Consider the following 26633-nt stretch of genomic DNA (forward strand, 5'->3'; position numbering starts at 1 on the left):
TAAAATTAAGGAGACAGTTTACCAACTACTGTCATGGGCAAAAAAGAATTGACTTGGGAAAAAAATAATTTAATTTAATTTACTGCCAAATAGAATAGATATTTTTGGGTAGTGGGAAACAAAAAGGCAAACATCAAAATGTCACCATTCCTCCCCCTTTCCCAGGCTCAACCTTAGTCCTTCATTCCTGACCTCTCTACTTCTTCCTCCCCAATCAGTGCATGGGGATGGGAATGGGGGTTGCAGTCAGTTCATAAGAGTTCCTCTGCCACTCCTTCCTCCACACATTTTCCTTCTCTTCCAGCACGGGTCCTTCAGGAAAACCTGCTCTGGTATGGGCTCTCCATGGGCTGCAGGGATTATCTCTTCCTCTGTGAGGCACCTCCTCCTCCTTCTTCTCTGAGCTTGATGTTCCCTCTGCTGTTTCATACTCTTTTCCCCTGCCTCCTCCTTCTCTGCCTGTCCAGCATTTCCTGCCCTTTCTTAAATGTTCTTTCCGTATTAAATATGCCACCATCTTGGATGATGGGTTCAGTTGTACCCTGTGATGGATCCTTTGGAGCCAGCTGGAAGTGGTCATGTCCAGCATGGCCTCTCCTCACAGAGGCTATCCCTGCAGCACCCCAGCTGACAAGTTGACACCTGCACCCAATACAAACTTGTACTAGACCCCACCAGACGTTTGGGATAGCAGAAACCTTAAAAGGGAAAGCCTGTGCGTAAGGAGCTGATTCGCTTAAGGTTTTCAGTACCACAACCATTGATAAAATGACTTGAAGAATAATATGGAGCTCTACCCAGAATGAACAGATAGTTTGGGATCAATAGAGTGAGTTACTTGTATTAAATTAACTGAACTAGTTCAGGAACACTTTTGGTTGTTTGTTTGTTTTTGTTTCTTTGTTTGTTTGTTTTTCACACAGCTAGCTGAGGTGCCTCATTCAATTTTATACCCTAGGTGTTAATGTTTATTTTTCTCACTTGGAATCAGCCATTTCCAAGGATCCAAACAGTTGACATTGTGCACATAGCACACACAGGTGCTGAATTTGTGAGAGGAATGGGAGAATCAGACCTTTCTAAACTTACAAGGTGTTCTGGAAAACAAGTGAGGCATCTTGTAGCAATACTTCCTTTTTGTGGGTGGCATATTAGCAAAGAGGCATTGTGACCAGAAAGGAATTTTCCTGCTTCTGAGTTAGTTGCACTTCAGAGTAAGATAAATAAGCGTCTTGTGGGCTTCATTCATGCTTTGGAAAATAATGTACCTTTTGCACCTAAAAGCAGACTGATGTTCTCATCTCATCAAACAGGCTTTAACTGGAACACACCATGTGATATACAGTATAGGATAGAAGACAGAAGAATTTCGACCCCTGGGCCAGAAGGCTTGACAAATCCTAAATGTAGATTTTAGAACTGAGCTTTTGGTGATGATGAAAAGTTTTTTGTTTTTATTCAGGGTTTCGGACTATCAAATCACTTTATACATTTCAATGAATAGTAAAATTGGCACTTTCTTGGGCAGATGGAAGAGTCAAGAGACATGTTCTTTCAGCCATCAATCCTTAAAAATCCTTTAAAACTGAAATTGTGGTTTGCTGTAATTCCTTTCTCTGATGGGTGGTTAGCATAAATGGCCCTCTTCTCTACTGAATAGATCCTAGATCTAGGACAAAGAAGAAAAACCCAAACCACAGCACTCACTAAACAAACAAACAAACAGTATGAAATAAACTATTGTCAAAACTGTTGGGTGGAAATGCAGCTTTCTGTACATTGGTTAAAATGAAGATTTGAACATACTGAGCAGATAGCGTCTCAGCTCCCTAAACTGCAATGAGGATGACCTAAACAACCTAGAAGTGTCAGTAAGAGAGAAATGTAATATCTACCTCTCGGAATTGATCAAGTTTTTGTCACTAGAACATGTGAACTAATTTACCAGTTAGAATCAAAGGAGATCTTCAGATGATCAATATGGACAGGGAGGCAAATAATTGGGGTATACCAGATCACCCTCTTCAGCTCCTCAAAGGTTTCTATGGATATTGAGCATACAGGGAATACAGACAGGTTTTTCAGACCTACTGAACTGCATTGTCTCCCTATGATGCTGGAGTCATAAGCCTCAGGTATCAGTTAAGTGATTCCTGAAATCAATAGATTATATTCCAGCCGGCGCTGCATTGCAAACCAAAAAATCTTAACTCACTTGTCGCACTAAAATACATGCATGATAAATCAATAAATATAAATATACTTAGTGAAAAATAGTTGTTCTAAACTCATTTTACAACTTATAACAGTATTAGATTGCTTATTCCCAATAGGGAAGGAATTCTATTATCTTGCTTCAGCCTGAAAGATGATAGGCAAAGTTTCAAGTAAACAATTTGGATGGGAAATAGCTATTTTTCATATATTAGATTTATAGCTTAAAAATGTTTGAAGCAATGAAGAAACTAGTCTTCTCTAAATAATAAAAAGTAATAATGAAAAACTAAACTATGACAGTGTAGCTAGACCAAAATGCTTTATACATGAACAACTGAGTAACTACTATTTAAAAGGTCACCGTGAAAGTATTAACATTTAATCAAAAGTAAGAATGTAGTTTTATTTCTCATAAAATTAAAACTGACTAGGGAAATCGGATGTTCTTCCTCAAATCCTTCTTATGGGTAAAAGGGAAAACACCATATATGGAGAGCCAAGAATTTACTGTTAGTATAGTGAAGTCTTAACCTTGCAACCAAAATAGAAGTGGTAATCATTAGTCCAGTTACAACAGACACTAAAATCTCTAGACCAAATTATCTAGTCACTTCCTCAAGAATGGTCCAGTGAAAGTGTTATGTGTGAAATTCCTGTTATCTGTCCTGCCTTCTCTGGAACCCTTCCCAGGGTTCTCTGGGTCAACAGTGTTAGGTTTTGACAATTAAATGTAAGGGGGCATTATGAGAGGTCATGACCACAATGTCCAGGTTGCGTTAACAGTGATACTTGGGAATATTTTTTCCCCAGTCTTGGGGTCTGCTTAGGGTAATTTTTATCTGTTTTCTTAATGTTGGTATTCTCTCCATTGGCTCGCAGATGAAGTTTGAAAATTGCATACAAAGTTATAAAGATAAGTACTACTGCTGTACTCAAAAATGATGTGGTTTAGCCCCATTCAGCAACTAAGCATCACACAGCCACTTCACTTGCTCACTCCTCACACCCCTGTGAGATGGGGGAGAGAATTGGAAGGGAAAAGGTAAGAAAACTTGTGGGTTGATATAAGAACAGTTTAATAATTAAAATAAAACAGTAATAGCAGTAATAATAATAACAATAATAATATAAAGACAAGGAAAATAACGAGAGAGAGAGAGAGAGGCAAAACCTTGGAAGGGGGAAACCAACAAAACAAGTGATACAACTGCTCACCAACTGCCAACTGCTGCTGCCAGTTCCCAAGCCATGATCACTGCTTACTCTGGCCAGCTCCAACTCCCCCCAGTTAATATACTGGGCATGACATCATATGGTGTGGAATATCCCTTTGGTCAGTTTGGGTCAGCTGTCTTGGCTGTGTCCCCTCCCAACTTCTTGTGCACCCGGCAGAGCACAGGAAGCTGGAAAAGTCCTTGACTAGTATAAGCACTACATAGCAACAACTAAAACATTAGTGTGTTATCAACATTATTTTCATACTAAAGCCAAAGCACAGCACTATACCAGCTACAGCAAAGAAAATTAACTCTATCCCAGCTAAAACCATGACAGTATGTTAACGCATAATAAGACAGAAGAACTAAATATCTTGCTAGAATTTGTAATATATATAGAGAGAGAAACATAACTGATATTTTTTTTATTTTTTCCCTGTCAACTAATGGCCTCAGTTAACGATAAAGGACTAAAATAACGAGTCATCATAACGAGTTGTACAGTGACTGCCTAGGTTTGTCAGGTCTCTACCATATCCAGCATTTAAAGAGTTAAGCAAAAATATGTTAGCCAGTAGTCAAGTTGACACTTGACCATTAGACAATTGCTATAACAGCTAAAACCAGCTTAGGCCAAGACAAACCCAGATAACTCCTGAGACCCTGCAGTGTCAGGTCAATACAGCTCCTGTGGCCTTTTACTAATAATTGCACAAGTCATATTTACTGGGCTACAGGTATATCCACAAAAAGAAGAGAGAATGCTATCTTTTTTCTTGAAATAAGTCTTGTGCAGCAAATAAAATTTATTTATTCATGAAATTTTCTGTATTTTCCAACCATACATAAATCATTTATCTCACCACCTGTTTACAAAAATCAAATATTCAACTGTCTCTGTTATTTAAGAGTACTGGTAGGGCTCCATCTCCTTCCAAACTATGTAACCTCGTCCATGCCTACTGTTAAGTTCAGCAAGGCAAGCAGCAGAGAAAATTTTGAACACTCAATCAAAATAGGTAAGGAAATAAAAAATAATCAACATGACTATTTTTACAATACGATATCCATAAATTAATGGCTGATGTAGATAGAAAGGGAAATGTAGTTGAACCCTAGATACTACAGATGCTCATTTAGCAAAAAAACCAAAATATTAGTCAAACAATTTAAAGTAAACAATGCATAATGATTTATTTGTGCAGTACTCGTATTCCAGGATGACAGCTACAAAAAAATGTCAGAATAGACAAAATAATCTTAAAATAATAGGGAATATTTCTCCATAGAAATCCACAGAATCACAGAATGTTTAAGATTATAAAAGATCTCTGGAGGTCATCTGTTCCAAGTTCCATGCTCAAGCAGGGCTACCCAGAGCTGGTTGCCCAGGACCATGTCCAGATGGTTTTTGAAGATCTCCAAAGATAGACACTAAATAACTTCCCTGGACAACCTGTGCCAGTGTTCAGTCATACCCACAGTAAAAAGAGTGTTTCCTGATGTTCAGATGGAATTTCCCATGTTTCACTTTGGGCCCATTGCATCTTGTTGTGTCACTGGTCACCACTGAAAAGAGCATGGCACCATTGACTTTGCATCCTCCCTTCAGGTATTTATATATGTTAATAGGATCAGCAATGAGCCTTCTCTCTGGGCTAAACAGCCCCAATTCTCCCAGCCTTTCCTCACAGCAGACATGATCCAGTCCCTTAATCACCTCCATGGCCCTTTGTTGGACTCTCTCCATTATCGCAGAATCACAGAATGGTAGGGGTTAGAAGGGATTTCTGGAGATTGCCTTGTCCAAAACCCCTGCTTGAGAAGGCACACCCAGAGCAGGGGGCACAGGAATGCATCCAGGTGGGTTTTGAACTCCACAACCTCCCTGGGCAACCTGTTCCACTGCACTGGCAACCTCACAGGAAAGAAGATTTTTCTCCTATTGAGGTGGAACTTCCTGTGTTCCAACTTGTGCCCATTGCCCCTTGTTCTGTCATTGACATTATTGAAAAGAGCCTAGTCCTATCATCCTGACACCCACCCTTTAGATATTTATAGGTATTGATGAGATCCCCCCTCAGTTGCCTCTTCTCCAGGATGAACAAACCCGAGCCTCTCAGCCTTTCCTCATAAGGGAGATGCTTCTGTCCCCTGATCATCTTGGTAGCTCTCTGCTGGACTTGCTCAAGCAGTTCTGTGTCCTTCTTAAACTGGGGACCCCAAAACTGACCACAGGACTCCAGATGTGGTCTCACTAGGATAGAGTAGAGGGGGAGAATAACCTTTCTCTATCTGCTGGCCACACTCCTTTTAATGCAGCCCCACGATAACATTGGCCTTCTTGGCCACAAGGGCACAGTGCTGGCACAGGGTCAGCTTGCTGACCACCAGGACTGCCACGTCCTTCTCAACAGAGCTGCTTTCCAGTAGTCCAGCTCCCAACTTGTACCAGTGCATGGGGTTGTTCCACCCCAGGTGCATCACCTTACACTTGCTTTTGTTGAATTTCATGAGGTTCCCCTCAGCCCAGCTCTCCAGCCTGTACAGGTCTGGTTGGATGGCAGCACAGCCTTCTGGTGTATCAGCCACTCCTCCCAGCTTGGTATCATCAGTGAACTTGCTGAGGTTACACTCTATCCCTTTGTCCCATTATCTAGGTCATTGTTGAATATGTTGAACAGGACTGGACCAAGCACAGACCCCTGGGGAACACCACTAGTGACAGGCCTCCAACCAGACTCTGTGCTGTTGATCACGACCCTCTGAGTTCTGTTGCTGAGCCAGTTCTTTATCCACCTCACTGTCCATCATCCAACACACACTTCCTTAGCTTGCCTGTGAGGATGCTATGGGAGACAGTGTCGAATGTCTCACTGAAGTCAAGGTAAACAACAACCACTGCTCTCCCTTCATCGACCCAGCCAGTCATACAATCATAGAAGGCTATCAGGTTGGTCAAGCATGATCTTCCCATGGTGAATCCATGTTGGATGTTCTTGATAACCTTCTTGTCCTCTACATGCCTGGTGATGACCTCCAAGATGAAACGCTCCATCACCTTTTGGGTGATGGGTGACTGGCTTATAGTTCCCGAGGTCCTCCTTCTTGCCCTTCTTGAAGATTGGCATGATATCTGTTTTTCTCCAGTCCTCAGGTACCTCTCCTGTCTTCCATGATCTTTCAAAAATGATAGAGAGTGGCTCAGCGAGAACTTCTGTCAGCTGCCTCAGCACTTTTGGTGCATCCCATCGGGGCCCATGGATTTGTGAAGATCCAGTTTGCATAGGTGATCTCTGACCCAGTCCTTATCAACTGATGATAAGTCTTCCTTTGTCCCATTTTGTCCTCTCTTCTCTGGGGGCTGAGATACCTGAGGGCCAGCCTTAGCAGTAAAGACCAAAACAAAGAACGCATTCACTAACTCTGTCTTCTCTGCATCCTGTGTCGCCAGGGCCCTGTGCTGGTTTTGGCTGAGAAGGGGTTAATTCTCCTCACTGTGGGGGTCGGCTACCTTTCCAGCTTCCCGCGCTCTGCCGCGTGGCGTGGCAGGGGGGGCTGGGAGGGGCAGGGCCATGGTGGGGGCGGCTGACCCCGACTGGCCAATGGCAGGTTCATTCCATACCATGTGACACCATGACCAGTATATTGGGGGGGGCAGTGGCAGCACAGGCACGGCGTGGCGTCGGGTCGGCGGGCGGCGAGCGACTGCGGCGCGTGGGGTTTGTTCCGGCGGTTCGTTCCCCCTCTCCCCTCCCTTCCCCCCTCCCCCGGGGCTTTGCGCCTCTCGTTGTTCTCCTTTACATTGCATTTCTACTGTTGTTTCTTTTAATTTTAATTATTAAACTGTTCTTATCCCAACCCACGAGTGTTACCCTTCTGATTCTCTCCCCCATCTACCGGTGGGGGAGTGAGCGAGCAGCTGTGTGGGGCTGAGCTGCCGCTAAACCACAACAGGCCCCTTCCTTGTTCAGCAGTGGGCCTGCTGTATCTTGTCTTCCTTTTACTGCTGATGTATTTCAAGAAGCCCTTCTTGTTACCTTTGACATGCATTTCCAGATTTAATTCCAAGTGGGCCTTGACCTTCCTCATCGCATCTCTGCACACCCTGACAACATTCCAATATTCCTCCCAAGTGGCCAGTCCCTTTCTCCACATACTGTGAACCTCCTGCTTCCATTTGAGTTTCTCTAGAAGCTCTTTGCTCATCCATGTGGGTCTCCTGGCTCCTCTGCCTGACTTCTTCCTTCTAGGGATGCACCGATCCTAAGCTCGGAAAAAGTGGTCCTGGAATACTGTCCAGCTCTCTTGGACGTCCCTGCCTTCCAGAGCCCTCGCCCATGGGACTCCTCCTAGCAGGTCTTTGAAGAGGCCAAAGTTGGCCTTCTTGAAGTCCAGGGTTGTAACCCGACTCATAGCCCTGCTTCTACCTCGCAGTACCCTAAACTCAACCATCTCATGGTCACTGCAGCCAAGGCTACTCCCAACTCTCACATCCTCAACCAGCCTTTCCTTGTTTGTTAGGATAAGGTCAAGCAGCACATCTTGCCTTGTTGGCTCCTCCAAAACTTGCAGCTAAAAGTTGTCCTCAATGCTCTGCAGGAACATTCTGGATCATACATGGCTCACTGTGTTGATTTTCCATGGTTGAAAGCCCCTATGAGGACCAGGTCCTGCAATTGCAAGGCTACTTCCAGCTGTCTGTAGAAGGATTCATCAACTTCCTCTTCTTGATCAGGTGACCTGTAGCAAACCCCACAACAGTGTCACCCATATTTGGCTGTCCCTTAATTTTTACCCACAAATTATATCCATGTCTCTCTTGTACGGAGCAGCCCAAAGCTGTACACAAAACTCCAGGTGTGGCCTCACGAGTGCTGAGTAGAGGGGAAGGATCACCTCCCTCAACATGCTGCACCACTCCTAATGCAGCCCAGGATACCATTAACGATCTTTGTGTCAAAAGCACAGTTTTGGCTCATGTTCAAGTTGCTGTCCAATAGGCCCCCAGGTCCTTTTCTGCCAAACCGCTTTGAGGCTGGGTAGCACCCAGCTTGTACAGGTGCATGGAGTTCTTCCTCTCCAGGTGCAGGACATTACACTTCCCCTTGTTGAACTACAACAGATTCCTGTTGGCCCATTTCTCCAGCCTGTCAAGGTCCCTCTGCATGGCAGCATGACTCTCTGGCATATCAGCCACTTCTCCCAGTCTGGTGTCATCAGCAGACTTGCTGGAGGGTACACTCTGCACCATCATCTGGATTATTAATGAAGATGCTGAGCAGGATTGGACTCACTATAGACCTCTGGGGTACACCACTCATTACTGAGGTTCCTGAAGGCCAGGCTGGTTAGTAAGACTGAGGCAAAGGCAGCATTCAGTGCCCCAGCCTTTTTCATGTCCTGTGTAACCAGGTCCACAAACCCATTTCATTGAGCAATGGGCCTGCATTTTCCTTATTCGTTCTTTCATCACCTAGTACTTATACAAGTCCTTCTTGTCGCCTTTGACATTGCTGGACAGAGTTAATTCCATTTGGGCTGTAGCTTTCCTGACTTCATCCCTGGGTGCTCAGATAATATTTCTGTTTTCCTCCCAGGTTATCCATCCCTGCTTGCACCTGCTGTATGCTTCCTGGTTCTATCTGAGTTTGGCAAGGAGCTCTTTGTTCATCCACGCAGGCCTTCTGGCATTTTTGCCTGACTTCTTATTTGTTGGGATTGAGCTCCCCAGATGTTGGAGGAGGCAACTATTAGCCAACTTTCTTGGTCCTTTCTTCCCTCCGGGGCCTTATCCCATGGGACTCTTCCAAGCAGACCTTTCAAGAGGCCAAAGTCTGCTCTTTTGAAGTCCAGAGCTGTGAGCTTGTGTTTGACCCTCCACCCTCAGGATCCCAAACTCCACCATCACCGCAGCCAAGGCTGCCTTTGATCTTCACATCCCCAGTGAGACCTTCCTTGTTGGTCAGTAGAAGGTCCAGCAAAGCACTTCTCCTCACTGCCTCTCCTCTCACTTGGTGGAGGAAGACATCACCAATGTGCTCCTGGAACCCCCTGGGTTGCTTATGCCCTGCTGTGCTCTCCCTCCAGCAGGTACCAGGGTGCTTGAAATCCCCCATGAGGACCGGGGCCTGTGAACGGGAGGCTGTTTCTGTCTTTCTGTAGAGGTCCTCATCCACTTGTTCTTCCTGGTTGGGCTGCCTGTAGCAGACACCCACTGTAATGTCACCTTTGTCTGTCCTCTCTTTAGTCGCAACCCATAAACCCCCATTGGTTCTGCACCCATCCCCAGGTAGAGCTCCATGCACTCCATGGGCTCTCTCACACAGAGGGGAACTCCCCTCTACATCTTCCCTTCCTGTCCTTCCTAGGGAGCCCATACCCCACCACTGCAACATTCTAGTCATGGAAGCCATCCCACCACATTGCCGCAATCCCAAGAAGATTGTAGCCCTTCAGCTTTACACATGTCCCTGACTTTATTCCTATGACTGTGTATCTGTGTGTACAGGCACTTTAAAGAGGCACCTCAGTATGTTGAGTTCCTGGAGAAGCTTTGAGGGATTTTTCCATAATGGTGCCTTGTATCCATTTCTTATTCTCAGTTTAAAGCCCTCCTTACGAGGTCAGGCATCCCATTGACAAAAATAGCTTTGTCCTGCTTAATGAGGTGGATAGCACCTCTCTTTAGCAGATGCTGATTAGCAAACAGGGTCCCATAGTTAAAGAAGCCAAACCTGTCTTAAACAGCAGTTCTGCAGCTAATTATTGACTTGTCCTATTACTGCCCTTCTCCTCACAGCCTTTCTCCTCACCAGCAGGATTAACAACACCACCTGGGCCCACATGCCTTTGTCTATCACGCCCAGAGTCCCTACAGGGGACTTTTGATACTGTTCCGGTTTCCCCTGGCAGTATCATTTTTGCCACAGGAATAAGAACAATGGGTGTGGTAGTCAGAGGGCCTGGTGAGTTTTGGCCATCCCTCCACAACATTCCGGATCCTGTTCCTTGGCAGGCAGCATATCTCTCAAGATGACTGGTCAGGTTGGCAGATGGGTGTCTTTGATTTGCCATTTCTTCTTACCAGTCTTGCATAGTTTAGGGTTAGGTGGACCAGGTTCTTTGCTTGGAGACATGTCTGACTCCTCTTCATCTTGAGAATGGTGAACCTATTTTGCAGTTTTAAGCAGTTAGGTGGGGCAGTAGCCTTCCTTTTCATGCCAGTATCCTTCCCCTTTTCCTGAGGTTTTGCTTACCTTCATAGTGAGGGTAGAGACTGCCTGCTTCTCTAATGCAGGTGGGCGTGGGGGCTTTTCAGGCTGCTGAGTCTCAGAGAAGATCCTGACTATTTCCCATGTAGATGGTTGGTTTTCTTCTCTCACATGGTCTAAGGTATAATGGACAGAAGTAGCTGCATATTGGAAAACATGCAACATTCATCCATATGTACCAGTCCGAGAGATTCAGTGGGCAAAGGCTCCTGTTCAGTAGTGGCAGGGAGTAGGTGCAGTTTTGCACACTCTATAACAGAGATGAAGGCACAGGGGAGCCGTGCTGGGCTGGAGTTCAGAGGATCCCAACAACAGTAAAATATTTTTATATACAGTCTCTTACATGTACCAGTGCCATGTTCTTCAATAGGTGACAGACAGAAACCCCCACTCAATTATGTTTCACTTTATATATGTTTCTGATTCTAACAGGCTAATTAATTATTCTGTCTTATTAGGTATGAAGGTACACATTTCCTTTTTGTGTACAGCAGTAGTACTTACCCTTACGACTTAATGAAGTGATGAAGGACAGATGGCTAAAGGGCTAGGAATAGTAAAATCACCCTGAATTTGTTCTAAACTTATATTAACTTATTTTACACAGTCTTGCTTTTGTCTAGCATTTTGGGAAAGATGGGATGGTTTATCTTTATCTTGAATCATTCCAAATAAAATTGACTCCTTACTTTTTTTCATTCTGCATTATCTAGAGGCCCAAATATATAATACACTAACTACTGAAAAACAGCTGTGATTTTTAATTCCACTTGAAATTGTTCTATAAAGTTATTGATGTATAAACATATGGTATGAGGAAGGTAGACTGCTGTCTTATTTGGGTACAGTCCTTCTCAGGAGAAGTATCCCACTACATATAGATTTGGAAACTATGCAAGAGCAACTCCATAAACAACCATTTTAAAAACAAATCCGCAACTATTGCAGTTTCAGCTGGAGAAGAGACATGAAGTACTTTTAATGCTTAGATGAAGCTTGTAAGATAGCAGAGAGCCTCATTTCCATAGCAGCCAAATTTTATGAAGCCCTAAGCCAATTATTTAATTAGCTAATTTGCTCAGTCACAAATAATTTGCTGGTAGCTTTAAATGTCAGATTTGAAAACACTGGGGAGAGTTAGTCCTAGTGGAAAGTATATTATTGAGACTAGAATTCCCTTACCAGGTTTTTCCAGGAAGTCTCAACAGGTTTGAGGGATGAAGATCAGTTTGTACTGGTGATTGTGTTGAGGAGTGGGGAGGAAAGAGGAGAAAACAGTAGCATGAATCTTAAGGGATGATGAACTTGGTTGCCTAAATAATTCTTACAGAGATTATACTTCTCTAATACCTCATTTGAACTCTGAATCATTTCTGGGCATATGTATGTTCATGAAGCAAATAGACTTGTTCACCTTCTTACCAACACTAGGAAAGGGAATTTTAGCCCTTTGGAGGAAAAGGTATGTTTAGATTTTCTTTAGCCCATATTATTTCTGCTGTTTTACTGTTTTAGTCTCCAAATCTATTTTGTTTTCCCGAATTCACATCCCTTCTGGTCATTAAACCTTTCTGCCTGCATAGTGCCATTTTTAGAATAGCTTTGCCTCCCTGTAACTTCATCTCTGCTCTATCATTGGTTCTTCCCATTTTCCAGGACAGGAAGAAAACAGAAACAACAGGATTTTAAAACTCTTGACCTGTCTTTTTCTCCTTTACTGACATACTGTAACAGCAAGAGAACTGGCAAATTCATCTGCCAGTTTCAGCAGCAGCCCTTTTGCTTACCTGCTGAGTGAGAACAGTCATTCTCAAGAACTGTTCTTCTAAAACTTTCCTCCACCCCTAAAATCAAGTAATTTGTAAGAGATTCCTGAGCATTGGCAATACTGGGATGATGGGGAGGTAAGCACAGAGAAAGAAGTTTTGGAAGAATTCCAAGGGGTTAGCATTATGCTTTTCTCCCCATTAACTGTCATTCCCAAAAATATTTCCAAAATGTCTTTCAAGCAACTCCTCTCCCCCAGTTAGCACAATCTTTCCTTTGCATGTGTCTAGTTAGATCTCTTGTTTTTGTTAGAATTCCTATCATACTTTTTTTTCCCCTTAACAGCTGTGATTCTCCTCTCTCCCCACAAATACTCTTGGTCTCCTCTATCAAGATTATAGTTGCTGAGTCTTCAGGAGAAAAAATATCCTACTCACAAGTAGGAAGGTGAAGGTAAATCAAAGTTGTCAGCATTCAGCATTTCTTAAATCTGAGATTTTTAAGCTACCAACATGGTTGTTTTGGATGGTCTGAAAACCTGATTTCTGAATACTGAATGATTGCACTGAGATAACTAGAGAGTTTTGTTCCTGATGCTTTTTCTTTCCTTCATGTTCTTCTCTGTGTGACATGTCAGTTTAACAGGTACAGTCAATTAAATACGATTTGAAGTCTTAAGTCATGAAGGATTTAATGTACTAGGGACTATTGTGTTAAAAGTTATGTATAAGCAGACTGTGTTGACTCAAATTTTGCTTTTGAAAATGGTCGATAGAGACACAGTACTGTGGAGAAAGGAAGAAAGGTTTTTCTGCTGCTATTTTCTGTATGTTCAAAACAATGCAAATAATCCAGCTACATGGACACATACACATAAACCAGACTATCTCAGCTAATATGTGTCATGTAATGATTTATCTTGTAATTTCCTCTCTCTCACAGAAGCACACACACTCAACATATACACACACATAAATATTATTCTTCAGCCGTTATCTCAAAAATACTTGGATTCTGCTGCACGAATACAGAAAACATGCTGCAAAGCTACTGTTATTAGTTCTATTCTCTGTCTTATTATGTTTATCTCTTCTAGAGACAAAAGGAGAATTAAAACACCTCTGTTATATTGTCAAAAAGCTAATTAAAGAAAGTTAAAAATAATATCAACAAATAAAAGTTTATCATAAGAATCCACTCAAGGCCAAACAAGCAGATGCCCAGCAATCCCTAATCTCTCCAGTTTTTACACATAATTCAACCCTTATATAAATATTAAAGGTAATATTGGCTCTGAGAACATAGATGTTTATCCTCAGGCCATCAGCAATAAAGCTGGCTTCGTGTAGCATGATAAGTAAATGCAGATACATATTAAAGGTATTATTGTTTATTGCCTTATTTCCTTCATGTTGTAGGCAAAAGCTTCCATCTGTTGTACAATATTAAGCTCCCATGTTTAATCTCCTTATTGTTTAATTTTCGCTTTTTTCTCTTTGTTTTTCAAAGATCAGTTTCCTTTTTTTTAAGCATTTACTGTAACACTACTTTTTCAACATTGCTTACGTTGTTTTCTTGCAGTATCTTCATTTACGTATGTCTGAACCAAGCTGAAATATAGCAGGAAAAGAATGAGTCATAAATAAACCAAACCACAATATTTTCTCTGAATATTGAAGGAAGGCAAGACACTGACCCCAGGGAGACATCAGAAATGTATATACTAATATTTCATAAGAAATGAAGAATTCTCCTGCTATATTACCTCATCTTGACACCATGTAAATGGTCTATATTTTAATTCACCACTTTAAAATGAGAATAAAATATGGTTTTTTATATAAGGGTTTGGACAATATAAATTATTTAATTTGGCTGCTGCTTTATGTATTAGATACAGACCAATTCATTACCTTTTGGTTTGTTTGGTTTTCAATCCCCAACACTGTTATAAAATAAAAATGGTTTAACTTCTCACCGTACAAAAGGGACCAACCATTTGCGATTTAACTTCTGGGTAGACTTTGTAAAAATATTTTTTTTACTAATTTATGACTTTGATTGAAAGATTGACAACAATACTACTGTCAGCTGTATCCCAAGGTTAAAACACTTGATTTAAAATGACAGGTAGACTTGAATGATCTTCCAATCCAGATTTGATTAAGAAGTCCATAATGACATGAGTCTCATAGCAAGTCATGGCATACAGTGGAAATTGTCTTTTTTCCTGCTATGACAGAATTATCTGGTGACTCAAGTACTTTTCTCATAATGGTTCCAGAAGGTGGCAGAATTATAATTATGACACTGGCAAGAATAGACCCTTATTCGTATTTTTTCTTATAATTGTGATATTGAACTGTTTTGATAGCTCTAATTAGTGCTAGTGGCAAATTGCTTTGTGAGATTTTGGAGTTTCTCCCTGTATTTAATTTCAGGAGTTTGTGGTTCTTTGCTTCTCCTTTCCTTGATTTGAATTTGAGCTTATTTTAAATGAAAAAAAAAAAAAAACCAACTATGGATATTTTTAAAAGTTCTATAACCTTAATTAAGAAGAATCATACAGTAGGTGGACAAGTACGTAAACCCAATACTGCCTTCATTAAGGAGTTTCATAAAACAGGGAGAGAAATTAATAGTCAAGCTCTGTTTTCCATTATTTGACAGTGTAAACATAAAGGATTTCCACTAAAATGAGACACTTACTCAGAATTTGTTAGAGCTGACCAAGATTTGGTGTAAAAATCATTACATTTATCATACTTATTTCTAAGCTGCAATAAGAGGACACCACCTCTTGTTGAAAGAATATAAATTCTGTATCTAGATTGCATTTTTCATAACATATTCTGATTTAGTGTAAGATAATCAGTAAGTAAAGACACAGTTGGTACTAGGTCCCTTCAAAGATTATTCTTTAGTAATTTAGGTAGTAGGAATGTTTGTTTAAGCAGATGGAGCCTCATCATTTTAATTGTCATAAATAAAACTGTATATTAGAACTTACAAAATTCAAGTGCTGAATCAGAGGAATATTGCTATTTTAGTGTTTGTGATACATTGAAATAAATGTTTCTATCAGAATATCAGGGGAGAAGTTGTTTATGTACCTCGCTAGAACATATATCACTAAATTGTGAATTTTCTGAAATGAGCATGGCAGAACTTCATAACTTCTTGCTGCATTATGAAACCACAGACAACAATCTCTGGGGACTGTGAGGTAAAATGACTTTTGGGGAGCAAAAGGGGAGGGGGTTGTCTATGCAAATCACTGGACTTCAGTTTGGATTCTCATCCTATGCTATGTAGTAATATTAGAGCATCATAATTGTCACCTCAGGCCTCAGAATCTGTCAATGTCTAAAATTAAATCACTAAAAGAAACTAGTTTGACTAGCAAAGCATTAATGTATCAGCATTAATACAGTGAAGTTAGCTAAAGGCCAAAGGACAGAGCCTGAGATTGGCCACGCACTTAACATGCCAATGTGATAGCTCTCTGTACTGCCATAAAACAATTACTCCCAGCGAAGGTGTTTTCCTGAAGTCTGGTAAATAATCAAATATGGGTGAATTGCCTAGGAAATCTATTTGAATCCCATATTCATATAGACATTTTGAAAGGTATAATCAAAAAGAACTTGTCCTACTGCAGGGGGTAGTGAATATCAAAATGAAAGGGGTAATAATAATAGAGTCTCACAAGCATAAAAAAGCTGGTAGCCCTCTCTGACACAGAAAGGATGGGAAGTTTAGAGATGTGCAAGCACATTAAGATCAGCCTTTTACTCTGCCTGAAGCTGGTTTGGGTAAGTTTAGTTCAGAGTAAAAGTGAATGCCTTGTGTTAAAAGTATTCTCATTTTACTCATGCTAGTTTCCCTGAGTCTATAATAAACACAACTTTTTGTTTGTTTGCTTGTCGTCTTCTCAGGAGTGAAGACAACCCCTTAGAAGACTGGATGATGAGGAAATGTGCATGAAAACAGTAATCTGACAGCCTCATATTTTGTAAGGTGTTTTAATTAACTTCATAGAACAGGATTCATCTTACATACCTTCAGACATCTGAAAAAGTAATTATCTATGTCTATGCTAGTCATATCATTTCCCTTTCTTGGAATAGAAATAATGCTTGCATTCCCTTCTAAAACAAGTATCTAAGATCACCCTTGGAGATGTCAGTATCCCTCCAGTGACTATATATAAGGTCCTCTGATTACCAGCTTAGATTTATATGATTTAATGATGCCTAAAATTAAATTAAATGAATGACATCCATTCTTCCTTTGCAACAGCGTATTTTCCCCAAAACCAAAGCAACCCTGAAATATCACTATAGTAATACTCTATTTGACTGTTTTTTCTTCTGTTAAACAGTACTACTTTTTAATTATATATACTGTACAATAGATTAGTGTATTACTAGTCTGAAGAGAATGATGCTATGAACTCTCTGAATTCTTTGGGTTTTTTGTAAATACATAGATGTTTGTGACAAGAATATTTCCAAATGCTCACAAAGGTAGAAAAGTATTCTTCCTTAGTTCTGATACCAGTTCCTCTGGATGATTGTGTACTATTCACTGCACTGTAACATCCAGAGATGTGTCATTATGTGTCATTATGATAACATAACGGACACAAGACCTTGTCTCTGCCAAATCATAGCTGTATTGATGTCAATGGGATTATTGCCACTGACTTTCACAAGACTAGAATGTGGAATCGTATTCTATCAGACTGTCAGATCCAAGCAGCATGTTCTGAATTAAACTTGACACCAATCAACACCTTAGATGGAAAATCAAGGCTTACCTTGGCTGCATAAGCTGTAGCAGGAGGACTTTTCCATCACAGTGAGACTAATATATATTCCCATTGATGGTCCTTTTGATTTAAGTGAAATTAGTGGGGTTCAGCATACAAGATTTTGCACGATTGAGACTTAATGTAGCCTGTGCATGCTCCAGATGGAAAACTTTGTTGAGGATTTCTAACAGATTCATATGTTGCTGGGGAGCACCCTCTTTCTGACAAGGGTTTACAAGCCACAATTTTGTTCAGATAGAATTGGCCAGGCCTCTCATTTGATTCAGAACATGTTTCTTTTTAACAGAGCTGATCAGACACAGTATAAATGAAGAAGATGCCAAATCTAGGTCCCATTGATGTCATCATTAGCTCTACTCCCACTGAGTCAATGGGACCGGGATTTGACCCACCGCCAAAAGATGAGCAATTATGGGGAAACAAGCAAAACAGCAGGAGAAGATTTTATCCAAAACAGACTTCTCATACACAGATAGAATCTTGATGAAGGAAAAGACAAAATAAGAGCTAGTATTTAGGTGAAATCCATTAACAAACGGTTTTTGTTTCCATAGTTAATTACCTACAGTGTAAAGTTTAGTGTGGCTTTAGGTATCTAAAGATACACACCTGAGTTTGGATGTAAGAGTATTAAGCAAATATTAGAAATTTAGATACCTAACACAAGAGAGACAATACTGTATGCTGAGTTTTCCCATCCAGTATAACTATTAAGGATCTCATTAATAATAATCATGTCTGGTTTTAAGTTCAGAACAATTTATGTTGCGTAAGTAGGTATGTGTAACCTACTTCAGGAAGGTATTAAATTGAGTTATTTTCAAGATAATTAAATCATATGAACATAGATGTTTTTAAACTCCTACTTAATAAAAAAAGAATGCACGTAATGATCAGTACCTAGAGGCACGGCTTTTAAAATGTATCGGAAGATATGAAATGAAGACAAAGCTAACAGATGCATGAAAAAGATTCTAAAACTGAATCACAAAACCACAAAGAGCAAAAAAGAGATTATGAATTATCAACCAATAATGCTTACCAACTCAATAATAAAAAATGTTTAATAAATCCAGTAAAGCTTTAAGAGATGGAAGCTAAAATAAAAAAAATAGATTTTCTCTGATAACATCAGCTGTATCAGTTGTATATTGGCTGCAAGTATTCTGGAAAAGACCTTCATTCCACATACCTGCAGGATGACATGGTTGCCCTTTGCTAGAACTCAGGAGAAGAAAAACAAGGAACAATAAGGATAATTGTTACAGACCTTAACATGGCACTGAAATGAAGATTCAGTTCTGTTGTTTGCTGGTATTTTCTGCAGATACATCTCTGCAGAGGTGCTAGACAGCAGCCTAACCTGTTATCTGGAGTGAAGCTTCTATTGGTTTTGACTTTTATACTCAGGAGATGCAAAAAAAGAAGACCAAATCATGGGAAGCTGACACTGCCAGTAGCAGCAGTAGCCACAAGCCACATGCTGAGAGGAGTGTGAAGTGTGCGAGGTCCCTGGGAGGCGGCTGAAGGGGTTTTTGAGCCCCCGGCACCCTTGGGCTGTGTGTATGGAGGGAACAGCCAGGTCTCACAAGAGGTGCAGGCAAGAGTTGTGTGGTGCTGACTGTCTCCACAGCCATTTGAAACAGTGGATGGCCACATATAACTGTCCCCAAGGGAGTACTGCAGACAGGGTGCACAAACAGGGTGTACAAAGAGGGAGAAACATTGGTTCAGAGTGGTGTCAGCAGTTTGTGCGACAGTACATTGGAAGGACACATGGGAAGGGCGGCGCACTCTGCCTGTTGTCAGGCTGCTGCTTGGTCTGCTCACCTGCAGGCTTAGGCTGCAGCTCTGAAGGTCACTCCTGGTAGCTGCCAGCTCTGCAAGCCTACCCAGCAGCTTGAGGTCTCCAGGGAATGAGAAGGGCTTATTAGGCAGTGCTTTGACGCTGTGGGAAGCATGGTGGTAGAGACCAGGTGAGGGCTGCACTCTGCAGCAGAGGGGAATCAATTGCCTAGCCAGGCTAGTCTGGGACCAGTGGAGGTGGCCACCCAGACAGAGCTTCCTATCATGGAAGACGCTGTCCAGCTGGAGGGCTGCAAAGAGTTCACCCCTGCCGCTTGCTTGGAGAAGGGTGGGAGCTCCATCTGCACAAGGTGTGCTCTGGTGGAGTCACACAGGTGGAGGGTGGAGGAGCTGCAGGAGGAAGTTAGCAGGCTACACTGTATTAAGGAGGGTGAACAAGAGAGTATTATTTGAGACTTTGCAAGGTGAAATACTAAGGCCCCAAGGCAGTGACCTCCAAGGACTACCGGGCAAAGAGCTTCAAGAGTGAACAGACAGCACCTTAGAGAAGGTGCCATGGTCTTGGAGACAGTGCCATGGTCTCCGGTGACCCATGGGAACAAGATACCACTTCACTTCCCTTCCTTGTATGTACCACCCAGCAACAGACATGAAGCTTTGGCAGTGGACAAAACCAATGAGCAAGAGCTACTCAGAGAAACAGCACTAACAACACACACAAAAAGCTGCAAAAGGAAGCAGCCAGTGCTAGCAGTGGGTGACTCTCTGCTGAGAGACACTGAGGAACCCATCTGCCAGCCTGATATACAGTCAAGGGAATCTTGCTGCTTACTGGGAGCCAAGATCTGGGACGTCTCAGAGAGACTGCCACAACTGGTTAAAACCACAGATTATTAACTCCTTTTCCATGTGGGCATCAATGACATGGTAAAGCAAAACCTGGGCACGATCAAGCAGGACTTCAGAGTCCTGTGAGCACAAGTGAAAGGGATAGGTGCCAAAGTAAGCTTCTTTGTCCTGCCAGTCAGGGGTACGACTGCAGGCAGAAGTCAACATTGTGTTGTCTATCTCAAATTCAGTGGGGCATTTGACACTGTCTCCTATAGCATCCTCATGGACAAGTTAAGAAAGTATGGGTTGAGTGAGTGGACAGTGAGGTGGAAAGAGAACTGGCTCAGCAACAGAACTCAGAGTGTTGTGGTCAACCAGGCAGAGTCTGGATAGAGGCCCATAACTACCAGTGTTCCCCAGGGGTCTGTGTTGGGTCCAGTCCTGTTCAACATATTCATCAATGACCTAGATAATGGGACAAAGGGATAGAGTGTAACCTCAGCAAGTTCACTGATGATACCAAGCTGGGAGGAGTGGCTGATACACCAGAAGGCTGTGCTGCCATCCAACCAGACCTGTACAGGCTGGAGAGCTGGGCTGAGGGGAACCTCATGAAATTCAACAAAAGCAAGTGTAAGGTGATGCACCTGGGGTGGAACAACCCCATGCACTGGTACAAGTTGGGAGCTGGACTACTGGAAAGCAGCTCTGTTGAGAAGGACGTGGCAGTCCTGGTGGTCAGCAAGCTGACCCTGTGCCAGCACTGTGCCCTTGTGGCCAAGGAGGCCAATGTTATCATGGGGCTGCATTAAAAGGAGTGTGGCCAGCAGACAGAGAAAGGTTATTCTCCCCCTCTACTCTATCCTAGTGAGACCACATCTGGAGTACTGTGGTCAGTTTTGGGGTCCCCAGTTTAAGAAGGACACAGAACTGCTTGAGCAAGTCCAGCAGAGAGCTACCAAGATGATCAGGGGACAGAAGCATCTCCCTTATGAGGAAAGGCTGAGAGGTTCGGGTTTGTTCATCCTGGAGAAGAGGCAACTGAGGGGGGATCTCATCAATACCTATAAATATCTAAAGGGTGGGTGTCAGGATGATAGGACTAGGCTCTTTTCAATAATGTCAATGACAGAACAAGGGGCAATGGGCACAAGTTGGAACACAGGAAGTTCCACCTCAATAGGAGAAAAATCTTCTTTCCTGTGAGGGTGCCAGAGCAGTGGAACAGGCTGCCCAGGGAGGTTGTGGAGTCTCCTTCCCTGGAGACATTCAGTACCCACCTGGATGCGTTCCTGTGCCCCCTGCTCTGGGTGTGCCTTCTCAAGCAGGGTGGTTGGACAAGATGATCTCCAGAGGTCCCTTCCAACCCCCACCAGTCTGTGATTCTGAGAACATGTAGATCAATACCTGACTTCATGGCTGGTTTCATCACCAGAACTTTAGTTTCTATGACCACAGGATGTTCTTCAAAGAACATAACCTACTGGGTAGATGGGATCAACCTATCTAGAGAGACAGATCTTGGCTATCAGATCAGCTGACTTAGTGAATCATGCTTTAATCCATCAAACTTGCAGAGTAGTATCCAAAGCTGTGACACCTGCATATTCATATGAAACATAGTGGATGAACAGACCTACAAGACTACTGAATAACTCTCCCCAACCTTTTCCAAAAGCAAGAACCTTGAGTCCAGCCACCTCAAGTATATGTATACCAGCACATGTAGTCTGGGGCAACAAACAGGAGGAACTGGAGCTCTTCACCCAGTTTGACAGTTATGATATCTTAGGAATAACAGAAATTTGGTGGGAAGGCTCACATGACTGGAAGACTACAATGGATGGTAACAAATCCTTTTGGAAAGATAGGAAGGGAAGAATATGAGGTGGGGTTGTACTTTATGTAAGAAAAATTTGAGTGTGTGGACGTGAGCTATGGAGACCATGAAAGTTCTTATCAAATGCCTTTAAATCAAGATTAGTGAGATCAACACTGAGGAGGATCTTATCTTAAGTATCTGTTACCAACCTCTCAATCAGGATAATGAGGTCAAGAAAACATTTATTTTGGCAGCTCAAGGAAGTTTCAGGCCAACAGAACCTGATCCTCATGGATGACTTCAATTACCCAGGCATTTTTTGAGAAAACAACACAGCAGTGCAAGACATGTCCGTCAGGTTCCTCGAAGGCTTCCTGCTACAGGTGCTGGACATGCCAACTAGGAAGAGTGCATTGCTAGACTAGATTTACTGCTCACAAACTGAGAAGACTTACTTAACAACATAACTACCAATGGTAGCCTTGGATATAATGGCCACAACACTGTAGGGTTTAAGATCCTGATGAGCTTACAGAACACCAGTAGTAGGACAAAGACCCTGGATTTTAGAAGAGCCAACTTCAATGAGCTCAGAGCCTAGCGATTCCATGGGAAGCACCCACAGAGGGCAAAGTAGCTTGTGATTGATGGGATTTATTCAAGAACAGCCTCCTGGAAGCACGAGAACAGAAAAAGGAAGAAAAAAGGCAGAACAGGAGAACACCCTGCCTTAATAATGAGTCTTTGGGTGCACTTAAAAGTAAAAAGTAAACGTATCGGCTGTGCAAAGGCAGCCAAAGAGCCATCAATACCTATAAGAACCTTGCTAGGGCAGGCAGATGTGCAGTCAGGAAGGCTAAGGCTCAGTTAGAACTGAAAATGGCCAGAGATGTCAAGAACAAGCAGAAAGGGTTCTTTAGGTAAATGAGCAGTAAGCAGAAACACAGGGAAGACTTAGGCCCATTACTAAACAGGGCAGAGAAACTAGTTAGTGATAATGTTAACATGCAGAGGTTCTGAATACCTTCTTTTCTTCTGTCTTTACCAGTGCAGGTGGACCGCAGATCACAGGATCAAGTACCTACGACAATGCATGTGTCAACCCTCCAGTAGGGGAGGAAGGGCTGGTCTGCAACCTCTTGCAAGGGCTCAAGCCACATAAATCTATGGGTCTGGATGGAATTCACTCCAAGGTGTTAAGTGTCTGCCATTGTTACAAAGCCAAGGTCTATAATATTTAAAAAGTCTTGGAGATAAGGGGATATCCCTGATGACTGGAAGAGGGCAAATGTCGTATCCATCTACAAGAAGGGCCTGAGAGAGGACCCAGGAAATTACAGGCCCATTAGCCTTACTTCAATCACTGGGAAATTAATGGACTGAGTCCTAGAAACTATTGCAAGCCAAATAGAGCAGGTGATTAGGAAAAGCCAGCACAGATTTACCAAAGGCAAGTTATGCTTGACTAACTTCGTCACCTTCTACAACAAAGTAACACTTTCTGTCAACATCCGGCGAGCAGTGGGTGTTATTTACCTGGACTGCATCAAGGCATTCAACACTGCTTTCCAAAGCCTTCTCCTGTACAAGCCAGCAAGATACAAACTGGATGGGAAATTGGCTAACAGGTTGCACTCAGAAGGTGGTGATCAATGTTTTTTACTAAGGCTGGCAGCATGTCACAAGTGAGACCTGCCAGGGATCAATACTGGGCCTCATGCTGTTAGAAGTCTGGATGATCCAGGTGATGGGATTGAAAGCACCCTCACCAGGTTTGCTGACACCAAACTGAGTGGTGAGATGAACACATCAGAAGGGAGAGCAGTCTTACAGAGATACCTGGACAGGCTGGAAGAGTAGGTTAGAAAAAACAGTGTGAAATATAACAAAGACAAGTGCAAAGTCCTGCACTTGGGACAGAATAACCAAAGAGCCCAGTACAGGCTAGGATCTGTGTGGCTGAGGAGCAGCCTTGCTGAAAGGGACCTGGAGGTCTTGGTGGCCACCAGGCTGAACATGAGTCAGCAGTGCACTGTTGTGGCAACAAAGGCAAATTGGAACCTGGGCTGCATCCACAGGGGCATTAGTAGCAGAGATAGAGACATGCACATCCCATTCTATTTGGCATTTATCAGGGCCCGCATCAAATACTGTGTCTAGTTCAATTCAAGACAGATGCAAAGGAAGGCCACAGAAATGATCAAGGTGCTGGAGAACCTTCTCTATAAGGAAAGACTAAAGGAACTAGGTCTTTTCTCCCTGGAGAAGAGAAGGCTTGTGGGGGACCTCATCATAGTATTCCAGTACTTAAACGTTGTCTACAAAGAGGACAAAGAGGCTCTCTCTTCACGAGGAACCACATGGAGAAGACAAGGAGCAATGGGTACAAGTTACACCAGGAGAGGTTTCATCTCAACATAAGAAAGAAATCTTTTACAACTAAAACAATTGGAACAACCTCTTCAGGGATGTGGTAGAATCCCCATCACTGGAGGTTTTCATGGTGCAGTTGGACAGGGTGCTAGATAATGTAATCTAGGCTCCCTTTCCCATGAAAGTTTGGACAAAATGATCTTTTGAGGTCCCTTCCAACATAGGCTGTTCCATGATTCTGTTCTATGATTCTAAATTTTCAATTCAGGATATTTTATTACCTCATTTCATCCCTATAAGGCAGGCAAAGGCCAATCTGATGTCAGAAAATGAACAGCCATTTTTTACTTGCTCTTTTCACAAGAATCCATGAGCCTGTGGAACAAAGAACAGTCCCTGTGGGCTACAGAGGATTTGCTTTCTGTAAGGTCTCTACTACACATCACATGTTTAATTTGAATCAGTCAGTTTTTGCTGTCATCAAACTACAAAAACCTGTAGAATGGCCCAAGAACTCTACCTTACTTAAGGCAGAGTTCTGTACTTATCATGGTAGCCATTCTGGAGTATCTATTTCTATCCTACTACATTTAAAATCTTACCAGGTTTAAAATGGTCCTGAACTTTTTGCAGTTATTGTAGATTAACCATGATAAGGAGCTCAGCCCCACACAGCTGCTTACTTACTCCCCCCATAGTGGATTGGGGGAAGAATTGAAAGGGCAAAAGTGAGAAAACTTGTGGGTTCAGATAAAGACAGTTTAATAGGTAAAGGAAAAGCTGCACATGCAAGCAAAGAGAAATAAGGAATAAATTCACTGCTTCCCATTGGCAGGCAGGTGTTTATCCACTTCTGGGAAAGCAGGGTCCATCATGCATAACACTTACTTGGGAAGACAAATGTCACGAAACCAAATGTATGTCATAACAACACCAAATGTGTGTCATAACACCCATTCCACCTTCTTTCCCTATCTTTTGTTGTTGAACACAACATCATATGGTTTGTGATATCCATTTGGTCAGTTTGGGGTCAGTTGCCTCAGCTGAGTCCCATCCCAACTTTGTGTGTACCCCCAGCCTGCTGGCTGGCGGGGCTAAGCCTTGACACTGTGTAAGCTCTTAGCGATAGCTAAAACATTAGTGTGTTATCAACATTATTTTCATCACAAATCCAAAACATAGTACCATACAAGCTACTATGAACAAAATTAACTCTATCCCAGACAAAATCAGTAGAGCAGTGAGTGACTGTAATTTTTGTTATGCAAAAAGGCATGAGTACCTAATACCAATTAAGGTTTGCTTCTTAAAAGTAAACCAGAGCAGTCTTAAAGCAGTTCTAACTTACAAAACAGACAGAGTCAAGTAAAAGCATAGAATTAATTGTTTATTCTATGGAGCAGGTCCTAAATAGATACTAGTTCCACTGAAAGAAAAACCTGGACTACTGTGCTTTTTGTTCACAAAACAAGTTTAACTCAACAAACCGCACAAGCCAAAGTTAATAGGGAAATACGTAACATGCAACATGTAAATAAATCCTGTTTTGAAACTTGAGAAAATAAATAAGGTGAAGGAAGACAAGGGATTTCTTGTTTTTCTTTGCTTGAAGAACAAATCCACTGTCACTTGTCTGGATGTGAGATAAATCTCATTTGACTTGTTTGGACTTGCATGACAAAGTTTGTCTGGGTGGTTGTGGGATGTCTGCTTATAGCTGTATTTTTTTCCAAATATTTGATTTATAACCCTTTCATGTGAGTTTGACTTTGAAGGTGGTATCATGGAAAACATAAAGTGTACATTATTCAGAAACAGAAATATTGTATGGTATGACTCTATGTTTTTACCAAGGTTTAAGAGCTAAAATCTACTAAAAAGGTAATGAACTTTCATACCTGGTGCCATTCCTTTGCCTCTTTTCCTTCACTGGTTTTGTACGTTGGACAGTTTCGACTTAAGAGTTTCAGATATATTTTAAAATTATAGTTTCCTGAAGACACTACATACTTTAGAAAGTAACTGGCACTTCAACAGCAATCTCGGCAAAGGAAAAAGATGCGGAAAGAGCACAGATTCATTCTCATTTCAAGAAGTAGCCTCCTGAGGTCAAGACTAAGGAACATTGGCAAGAAGTCTGCAGATGCATTGCTTGTTCCGTACCTATTCTGCAGACATAAAAGACTTCTCTTTCCAGAATTGTCACAGCGGTAGATTGCATAACCAATAAATTCATGTTTTTCTGTAAGCTTCAAACTTTTATATGTATGAAATACAGTCTAAGATGTTGTGGTAAAAATATTTTATCAGCATGCTATATTATTAACTGACAGTGAAGCCATAAAAGAATTACAGTCTTCTGGGTAATCTTTGCTAACATAACCATAGTTACATCATCATGTCCTCTCCACATGCCCGCTGAAAATCATTCTGAAAAATATCTCAGGGAATTAAGGAGGTTAGCTGTAAGTAGCAATTGTTACTTA

At 41.9% G+C, this 26633-nt stretch overlaps 1 long non-coding RNA gene across 2 annotated transcripts in view; it reads left to right on the top strand.

Annotated features, from left to right (window-relative positions):
- Nucleotides 1-26403, top strand: part of LOC142054857 (uncharacterized) — a 42787-nt gene extending 16384 nt beyond the window's left edge. For both annotated transcript variants that reach the window (XR_012659681.1, XR_012659682.1), the window contains exons 3-4: nt 16414-16555; nt 22820-26403. This is a non-coding gene — a long non-coding RNA (uncharacterized LOC142054857). The remainder of the gene's footprint in view (nt 1-16413; nt 16556-22819) is intronic.
- The last annotated feature ends 230 nt before the right edge of the window (nt 26404-26633 follow it).

This window comes from Phalacrocorax aristotelis, chromosome 1, assembly GCF_949628215.1.
Source record: "Phalacrocorax aristotelis chromosome 1, bGulAri2.1, whole genome shotgun sequence".
In the NCBI taxonomy this organism is placed as follows: Eukaryota; Metazoa; Chordata; class Aves; order Suliformes; family Phalacrocoracidae; genus Phalacrocorax; species Phalacrocorax aristotelis.